The following is a 10,228-nucleotide window of genomic DNA, read 5'->3' on the forward strand; positions in this document are numbered from 1 at the left end:
CAATAAGCATCTATTTTGTTTTGGTTTTTTGGTTTTTTTAGGCAATTGGGGTTAAGTGACTTGCCCGGGGTCACACAGCTAGTAAGTGTCAAGTGTTTGGTCTGAGGCCGGATTTGAACTCAGGTCCCCCTGACTTCAGGGCTGGCGTTCTATCCACCTAGCTGCCCCCAATAAGCATTTATTAATCACCTACTACATGCCAGGCGCTGTACTGAGCACTGGGATAGAAAAAGAGACAAAATCAGTTCTGCCCTCAGAGCTCACCGTCTAATGGAGGAGACCACAGGCAAACAGACATTCGCAAATAAGTGATATACAGAATAAATAGGACATGGTGATTAGAGGGACAGCCCTGGGACTAAGAGGCCTGGGGAAGTCTTCAGGGAGAAGATGAAATCTTTGTTGGGCCTTAAGGGAAGCCAAGGAGATCGGTAGTTGGAGCGGAGGAGAGAGAGCATTCCAGGCTCTGGGAACAACCAGAAAAAATGCCCAGGGCCGAGAGATGGTGAGTTTTCTTCCTGGAATAGCCAGAGGGCCAGTCCCCTGGCTCAGAAGGCGTGTGTTGGGGAATGAGGTAGAAGAAGACTGGAAAGGTAGGAGGGGGCATTTGGTATTTGGTCCTGGAGGCCACTGGAGGTTATCGGGGAGGGGGATGACATGGTCAGAGCTGGGCTTTCCCTTTGGTGGCCAAATAGAGCATAGGCTGCAATGGGGAGACTTGGGCCCAGCAGATATTGCAGATATCTAGGTGAGAGGGGGTGATAGCTTGCAGTGCAGTGGGGGCGTGTCTGAGAGATGCTGCAGAAGCGAAATCGACAAGGGATGTTGTGAAGGTAAAATTGACAGGCCTTGGCACCATATTGGATGGGGAGGAGGGGGAGGAGTTCAGGATGGATCCTAGGTTGGGAGTCTGAGAGACCAGGAAAATGGTGGTGCCCTCTACAGTAACAGGGAAGGTGGGAGGGGGCAGATTTAGGGGGAAGTTCTGTTTTGGACATGTTGAGTTTAAGATGTCTACTGGATGTCCAGTTAGAGACGTCTGAAAGGCAGCTGGAGATGTGAGATTGGAGGTCAGCAGAGAGATTGGGGCAGGAGAGCTAGATTGCAGCATAGAGACGGTCATTAAATCCACGGGAGCTGAGGAGATCCCCCAGTGAAGCAGTACATAGGGAGAAGAGCCACGAGAGACCCCTGTGGTTAGAGGGCGGGATCTGGAGGAAGATCCAGCCAAGAGACAGAGGAGGAGCCGTCAGAGAGGAAGGGGAAGCAGGAGAGACAGAGAGACAGAGAGACAGAGATAGAGAGAGAAAGAGACAGAGAGAGACACGAGACACAGAGACAGAGAGATAGAGAGAGACAGAGAAGAGAGGATCAGGGAGGAGTGACCAACAGTGCCTAAGGCTGAAGGGAGGGCAAGGAGGACAAGGAGGGAGAACAGGCCCCCAGCTCCGGCAGTCAGAGGCAGTCAGATCATCGGTCACTTTGGGGAGAGCACTGTCAGTAGGATGATGAGGTCAGAAGCTGGCGTGTAAGGGGCTAAGAAGAGAGGAAGAGGAGAGACAGTGGGGGGCCTCAGTGATAGGATTAGACCCCAGGGTCAGTCTCCCGGGCACTGGGCTTTAAAGAACGGATTGGAAATTCAGTAGGTAAAGAGAAGGAAAGGGCTTTGGACCGATGGGCCCCACACCTGGGCACGGCTGTCACAGTGCTGCCTTCAGGTGGTCAGACCCTGGAGTGTGCAGCTGCGGGGAGGAGCCCACGGCCTCCCAGCCACCAGAAGCCCCCATCTGGAGTTTCCTCAGTCTGTCTGTCGTCTGTACTGCAGTGCTCCCCCAGACTCACCCCCAGGCTCAAATCCTGGCTCTGTCACACGCCAGCCATGTGACCTTACACAGATTGACCCTTTCAGCCGTTTTCTCCTTTGTAACATGACGATTGCTAACGCAGGACCTCTGGCCCTCTCAGAATAATGTCCCCTCCATACCTGGACCACACCCAGCTCACACAAGATCAGGGGTGAACAGCCCCCAAGAAGCAGCCCAGTCCCAAAGCTGGTCCCAGGCTCCGACGCCCCCAGGCCGGGCTGGTTCTTCATCTCCCTGGCCCTCCAGGTGGCCTATGGCTGCTGTGGGAAGGCCTGGGAAGCTCAGGCAGCCCCCAGAAGCCAATCCACCCTCCACCACCCTAATATCACAGCCCCAGGGCTGGAAGAGGCCTTAGAGGCCATCTGGTTCAAAGCTCCCATTTTTCAGATGGGCAAATCAGAGTCATTAGAGGTAGTAAGGATTTGAACCCACCCTCTGACTTGGAATTCCTAATGACCTCCAAGGTCACAATCTATGATCGTGTTGTTAGGGGGACTTATCAGGTCAGGGAGCTCCCCAATATGGCCTGGACCTCCAGGAAGCCTTCCTGATTTGACTCGCCCCCAACTCTGCCCCCTTTAAATGATTCCCACCAGATGAAGGGCACCGAGCTGCTTCCTGTATGCCCCTTTGGTGTGCCTGGCCCTGGCTGGGGACTCTGGACAGCTGGGACTTCGGATTTCCTGCCTCATCTCCTCCCATCGTGGCTGGTGCTCCGACCACACCGAGTGTTCAGCTGGCATGTGTACACACCATGGTGGCTGACAGGGGTGCCAGGCAGGATGTGGACGGGTGGGCACTGGGTCCTGGAGGCCTCTACTCCAGGGCTTCTGCAGGGCTGTGGCACCCTGGGTGGGGAAAGGGAGGGGCACAACTGCCTTATCTAGAATTGGAGATAGGACCTTCATGTGCCCTGGCCCAGGCAAGTGTAGACAGCCCTGTTCTGAGCCTCCTGTCCCAAACTAGGGACTTAACTTTCCCCAAAATAAACACCTGAGCACTACGGGGAGTGGGATTTTCTGGGCTTAAAAATACATATGCACACATTTTAAAATCTCACTTAAAATGTCCCTTGTTGGAGGCAGCTAGATGGACCCCCAGTACACAGAGCACCGGGCCTGGAGCTGGGAAGGCCTGAGTTCAAATCTACCCTCCGACATTCACTAGCAAGTCACTAACTTCTGTTTGCCTCAGTTTCCTCATCTGTAAAATGGGGATAATAGCACCTGTCTCCCAGGGTGGTTGTGAGGATTCAAAGAGATAATAAAGCACTCAGCAGAGTGCCTGGCAGTGACCAGGGTAAGTGACAAGAAAGCCAGCGATTCCAGACAGAGGAAGATGCGCAGGGGTCAAGTGTAAGTTGGGGGGGAGGGGAGAGAGCAGGGAGGGAGGGAGAAAGGGAGGGAGGAAGGAAGGAAAGAAGGGAGGGATGAAGGAAGGAAGGAGGGAGGAAAGAAAGGGAAGAGGAGGGAAGGAAGGAAGGAAGGAAGGAAGGAAGGAAGGAAGGAAGGAAGGAAGGAAGGAAGGAAGGAAGGAAGGAAAGGAGAGAGGAAGGCATGAAGGGAGGGAGGAGGGAGGGAAGAAAGGGAAGGAGGAGGGAGGGAAGAAGGGAGGGAGGGAGGGAGGAGGGAGGGAAGAAAGGGAAGAGGAAGGAAGGAAGGAAGGAAGGAAGGAAGGAAGGAAAGAAGGGAGTAAAGAAGGAAGGGAGGGAGGGAGAAAGGGAGGGAGGGAGGAGGGAGGGAAGAAAGGGAAGAGGAAGGAAGGAAGGAAGGAAGGAAGGAAGGAAGGAAGGAAGGAAGGAAGGAAGGGAGGGAGGGAGGAGGGAAGAAAGGGAAGGAGGAAGGAAGGAAAGAAGGGAGGGATGGAGGAAGGAAGGAGGGAGGAAAGAAAGGGAAGAGGAAGGAAGGAAGGAAGGAAGGAAGGAAGGAAGGAAAGAAGGAAGGAAGGAAGGAAGGGAGGGAGGGAGTAAAGAAGGAAGGGAGGGAGGGAGGAGGGAGGGAAGAAAGGGAAGGAGGAAGGAAGGAAAGAAGGGAGGGATGGAGGAAGGAAGGAGGGAGGAAAGAAAGGGAAGAGGAAGGAAGGAAGGAAGGAAGGAAGGAAGGAAGGAAGGAAGGAAGGAAGGGAGGGAGGGAGGGAGTAAAGAAGGAAGGGAGGGAGGGAGGAGGGAGGGAAGAAAGGGAAGGAGGAAGGAAGGAGGGAGGAAAGAAAGGGAAGAGGAAGGAAGGAAGGAAGGAAGGAAGGAAGGAAGGAAGGAAGGAAGGAAGGAAGGAAGGAAGGAAGGAAGGAAGGAAGGAAGGAAGGAAGGAAGGAAGGAAGGGAGTAAAGAAGGAAGGGAGGGAGGAGGGAGGCAAAATCATTTATTAAGCACTTGTGATGGGCCAGGCACTGTGTGCATGGAGCATCTCATCGAAGGCAAGGGCTTTCCATGCCCAGCAGGTGTTTGCACTTGGTCCTGGGCCAGGAGGAAGCCAGGGCCAGGTGAGCAGGGGCATATGCACACCTGCCCCCCTGGGCTTCTCTGTCTAGGGTTTTCCACCCAGAGCTCTAGTGGGACCCCGCCCTTGGGAAGGGAGCTGGGGCGGCCCGGGGCTGTCCTCAGTCCACGGCCCCTGCCTCCCCCATGCTGGGCCCTGGCAGGTCACCCCCCGCAGGCATTGAAGCGAACATACCTGTGACCTATGGAATTGGCAGCCAGAAGGGAGAACGGACACTGGCTGTCAATTCATAGGTCAGAGCCCTGCGCACTCTGTCGGGGGAAGGGGCTGGAGGCCCTGGGAGCCCAGAGGCCCCTCCAGGTGGCTGTGGGGCCTCCGTCCTTCCCGGGTGGGGGCCCTGAAGAGCTGAGGAGGGGGCTGCCCAGCAGGGGTCCAGCCCCCTCTCACGGCCTCCTCTTCTCTGTCTTCTCCAGCGATCTCGGCTGCCCACCCAAGGTAACAGCATCCCCAGTGGAAGCAGGAAGTCGTCCCACATGGAGTTGCTGTTACAGGGAGTGAGCGCCACCACGGATGCTCTCCTGGGTGTCTTCGTCTCTGCCCAGCTGGTGCCCCTCGTGGCGCCCCAGGGTCATAGTCTTTTTATTACAGCTCCTTATCAGCTGGCGCCCACGCTTGGCATGCCCTCGCCCATGCCAACGCTCCTTAGCCCGGGCGAAGTCCGCGCTCCAGCCCCTATCGGCCTCAATAAACTGGGGAGCGGCTCTGATTTACAGCCCGGGGTGCCTGGGGCCCTCTCCTGCCCCTGGCCTTCTTTTGTCCTTTCAGTTTCCTGTTCCCAACGGTTGCCTGGGCCCCACCGCCCTCAGCCTTCCAAACGGAAGGAAGGGGCCTCCCCCCATCCCTCCTGTACCCTCCCCTGCCACCCACCCGCCCGCCTCAGGGACTGCGGGATCTGTTCACCTCCTCAGGCCTGGAGATGCAGGCTGGCCAATTCCTGGAACGTCTTGTTTGGGGCTTGGGGGGGGGAGGGGGGTAGCATACGCACAAAGGGAGGGGTGGCATAAAGCCGGCAAAGGCGTGGGGGGCAGAGGGGCCAGTTACCAGGGAACATCTCCACAGCCCTTGAGAGTTCTCATGGCACAGCGGAACCAGTGCTGGCTCTGGAGTGAAAGTCTGCATCCCAGCTGGCCCCTGCTACCTGTGTGACCTTGGGCACTTACCCTCCACAAGCCTTGGCTTCCCTGTCTGTAAAAGAGGGGGTTGGAGGAGAAGAGTCTGGAGATCTCCTGGCTAAGAATAAGTCAGCAAGGCAGGCTCTACAGGGGTTGTCCCGGCTCATAGGCCAGGAAATTGAGACTTAGGGGGATGAGTGACTTGCCCAAGGTCATACACTTGGCTACAAGTGGTACAGCCTGACTTGGAACATGGATTACAAGGCATCAGGGCCAGTGATGGAGGAAAGGGGGTTTGCCTCTTTTTTTCAAAGACAGTTGCCCCCAACCCTGCCCAAAAAGCATCCAAAGTCATAAGGACTGTAATAATCCCCTTTATTTTGCCAAGGCCTTTCAAATCCAAGAGCTCATTTGATCCTCCCCAGAGGTGGGTGGGGCTTGTCTGCACAAAAGGAGCTGGCCCACAGCCACGGGGGCTGAGTCAGTCCCAGCTCGGGCAACCTGGAGGCCAGCACAGAGCACAGTCCCAAGTGGGGCCTCTTCCTCTGTTTTGCCCCATTCTCCTCACTCTTAAGGGCCAGGGCGTGCCAGGGCTAGCCCACATTGCTCAGAGGATTTGGATTCAAATTCTGAGTCTACTATTTACTGCCTGGGTGACCTAGGGCCAGTCGTTTCATCTCCCTGGACCTCAGTTTCTTTTTCTGTAAAAATAAAGAGCTGTACTAGCTGCACGTGGCTCGAGCTGAGTAGATTGGTTTTAGGGTCATCCCAAAGGCTGGACAGGGAGGCAGAAGTGTTGAGAGGGAGGCCTGCTTGTTGACTGAGTGACTGGCCATCTTTGAGGCTCTGGGCAGGGCATGGTCCCAGGAGGGGCGCACCCGGAGGCTGACCCCAAATCTCAATAACCTTCTGGGAAGGGCAGAAGTGATGAAACATCCTCCTCCCCCTGTCGAGAGTTGGAGAATATGGCCGGAAAAGGGAAGGGACGACAACCCCAGGCCTAGAACCCAGGATTCGGGCCTCCCAGGCTAGGAATACCATGGAGACACAGGGCAGATGCCGCTGTGGATCCCCTCTGCCCCCAGGGTTCTGGGCCCAGCTCACTTACCTTTGAGTGTATGACCTTGGGCCAGTCACTTTCCCTCTATGAAACGAAGGTTTTAGACTAGATGTTCTCTGGGGCTCTCCCTTGGGCTCCCTCCCTCTTGAGCAGTAGGAAAGCAGGTAAAGGGGTGGAGGGAGAGGGGGGAGCACATTCCCTGGGAACATAGTTGTGACCCCCACCTGCAAGCTTCCTTCCAACCTCTAGAAATGCAGTCAGAGGGGGCTCAGCCTTAGATCTTGGCCTTGGCCTCAGGCCTCAGGCCCCAGGCAAGTCTGCCCTCAAGCCCTGCCAGCTCTGGGCTGCTTCTGTGTCTGGCTTGTACCCCCTTCTCGGCTGCCACACCCTGGGAAGGCTCAAACACCAGCAGCCTTCCTGGTGGGTGTGATGGTGGGGAGGACACTGGGGACAGTCACCCAGGCAGGATCGCCATAGGCCTCCAGCTAGCTGAGCTGGGAGGGTCCTTAAAGACCACCTCATTTCACTCCCTCCTTTTACAAAGGGGCAAACAGAGGCCGAGGGAGGGGCAGTGGTTTGTCCAAGGTCACACAGGGATTCCGGGCAGAGGTCTGCCCCGTGGGAGCTGACCAGGCACCTGAAGAGGCTAGCTGGCCAGGAGTCTGCCTGATGGGAGAGGTGGGAAGGAGGGGCAGGAGCTGGGGAGGACCCTGTCCCCAGAAGGGAAGGGAGACCTGGGAGCCAGGTGGCTGAGCGTCTTACCTCTCCCCTTCCCTCTGGGGGGCCGTGCTCTGCAGTGGGGCTCGACAGGGAGCCTGAGGAGGAAGTAAGCCAGGCAGGGTGGGCCTGGGCCTTTTGAATTCCTGGCCAAGCCCAGTGCCCCTGGGGGTTAATGATTAGCTTGCCCGTCAATATGGGATCACAAGTGCAGTTCGAAGGGCAACCTTTGAACTTGTACTGTGCCCGGGGAGGGGGTGGGGTGGGGGTTCCAGGAGCCTAAGCATCCTGGCCTGGCCAGCCAGAGCCCTGGGCCTGGGGTCTTCCCCCAGAGCTCACTCGACTCCAGGGAAATACCCAGAGTGTGTTCATATGGGCGTGTAGCTGGCTGGGTGGGTGGATAGAAAGGTGTGAGGGGGGGCTGGCAGCCACCCTTCTAAATGCCGAGGCAGGATGGTACAATGTTCAGCCCACTCACTGTCTCTGGAGCCAAAAGCCCGAAGTTCTAGTTCTGCACCTACCATTTGCTACCTGTGAGACCCCACAGGAGAATCTTTTAATCTCTCTGGGCCTCAGTTTCCTCATCTGTGAAAGTGTTTAAAGTTAATCTTATCTTTCTACTCAGCATCCTGTTCTGTCAAGGAGCCCTGAGCTGGGACAAAGGTCCAGGCTGGGTGGCCTTTACCCACCCCTCCCTCCTTGGGGCCTGGATTTCCTATTGAGAAGTGGGAGCAGTGACTCCTTCATCGGGTCTGAGCCCCTGGCTCCCTGGGCCTCCACTCTCGGCCCCAAGCTTGTGGACAGCGTCCCCAAGGGGGCAATATGGAGGGGTCTTCAGGAGTCAGCCAACTGATCAGCATCTGTGAGCCCAGCCTGTGCCAGGCACTGGCACACCGTAGTGACCTACAGAGGCTGCCTGTCTCCAAGCACCCGCGAGAGCCATCTCACTCACAGCTTAGTCCCTTAGCACCCAGCCGCTGCTCAATGGATGCTGGCTGCCTGCTAGCCTGGAATTCCCTTGTATTTACTCATCTGTGCCCACGTTTGCCCTGAAAGGATGTAAACTCCCTGAGGGCAGGGATGGCTTCCTTTCTGCTTCTGTCTCCCAGGGCCTGGCTCATGGGTGTTAACAGATCCAGTCAAATGGAGATTCCCGGGTATGGTGGCCAGGGAGATCACACGTTCTGTGTGGCCCCCCAATCACAAAGTATAACACCCAGACGTTCATTTTCCAGGCCATGGCCCTGGCCCAGGAGGAAGCAGGAGAAAGGACCACCTGGAAGGGTGCTGTCCCCTTGCGGTGACTGTGTGGGACCAGCGGGCAGGAGCAGAGCTTTTCCCTTTCTGTTCCCAGCACCCAGCAGACTAGGACTGCTGACTGATTTCCTCAGCCTGGAACAAGAAGCAGCCTGGTTCCCTTAGGGTCTTGCCCAACAAGCATTTATTGAGCACCTACTGTGTGCTGAAAGGGTCCAGGATGGAGCGGCATTTTTGCCTACCAACTGACTAGCCTCCCTGGCCAGGGTCCCCTGGGGGATGGATACACAGGAAGGAGGCTTCAACAGCTGGCTACCTCAGCTGGGCTTCTTCCTCCACCCAGGCTGGGCTCTCAGCTCCCCAGCGAAGGTGGGCAGGTGCACGCTGCTCAGTAAGTCAGGGGGCCAACAGCTCACATCCTCACTGGGGAAGCCCCATCGTTCGGGACAGGTGGTGACACCACAATGCCGAGGCCTTAGGAAAAGGGACTGGTGACAACAGTAGTCCTCGAGAATACTGGGAGTGGGGGGGTGCTCACAGGCTGAACCTTAGGGGGAGCAGGAAGTGGTGAGGTCAGAGGAAAGCTGGACTGGGCAAGCCGGGCTTCTTCAACCTTGCTCCTTCTCCGCACCCCCTCCACAGGATCAAGGAGTGTACCTTTGTGCTTAGCAGGGTGAGAACTCCAAAGCCCCCACCCTATTCCTTGCCTTCACCCCACTGCCTAGAGACCTTCAGCCTTCCTGCCACATCCCCAAGGGGTGGAGAGGGCAGCCCCACCCTGGGAGTGGAACAAGTCAAGGGAGGCTTGGAGCTGGGGGTTGGACAGAACATGCAAGGTCGAGGGCATAGGACACCTGAGTTCTAAGGAGGCCACATGGATGTGCTGGCTAGGAGCCAGAGGACCTGTGTTCTAATCCCAGCTCTGCCAGTGACTCGGTCCGTGCGACCCCCTGTCTGGCGCTGGTCTAGATAACCACAAAGGTCTTTTCTAGTCTGATGGGGTTCAGATTCTGCCTGACACATTGTCTGGCCCCTTTCAATTTCTTTCCCCTGCCTCAAAGTCGGCCCGCATGTGATCTCGGGCAAGTCCCCTGGGCCTCAGTTTCCTCATCTGTCAGAAAAGGGGGTTGGCCTTGGCCTCCAGGGTCCCTTCCTGCTCTAAATTCATGACCCTGTGACTTTTCCCAAGATGGAGCCCTCCACGAACAGGGATGGCACAGTGCAAGCGGCCCAGCCCTTCGTGGGGGCTGGCCCCAAGATAGAAGCTCTTCCCAACATCCCACTGAAACTGGAGGGTCTGCAAGTCTTCTCAAGGCTCCGGCCTCTGGGCTCTCCGGCCACGGCACCTTCTCCCCAGACCTCGCAGCCCGCCTCTGGACCCTGACCAGCTCATCCATGAGCTCTCTCTACTGGGGTCCCCAGAGCTGGCAACTGGGACTGGGAGAGGCAGCACTCGAACTTGGGGCCTCAGGGCTCTGGGACAGCGGATGACCCCACGAGGCTTTCCAGTCCAACATTCTTGGGATCAATGCCCGCCCCCCTCCCAAGCCCTGGACACTAAGCTAAAGGACGGCACCTGGCGACCCCTGGTGGCAAAATGGCAGAAGTGCAGGGGCAGCTCCCCAGACCAACCGGGGAAGGGGGCCAGGGTGGAAGGAGGGGGGCGCCGGGGCACGCCCAGGGCCCAGCAGTCCGGCCTTGGGAACAAAGAGGAATGGGGGA

Source organism: Phascolarctos cinereus, unplaced genomic scaffold (genome assembly GCF_003287225.1).
Source record: "Phascolarctos cinereus isolate Bilbo 61053 unplaced genomic scaffold, phaCin_HiC Scaffold_9;HRSCAF=440, whole genome shotgun sequence".
NCBI lineage: Eukaryota > Metazoa > Chordata > Mammalia > Diprotodontia > Phascolarctidae > Phascolarctos > Phascolarctos cinereus.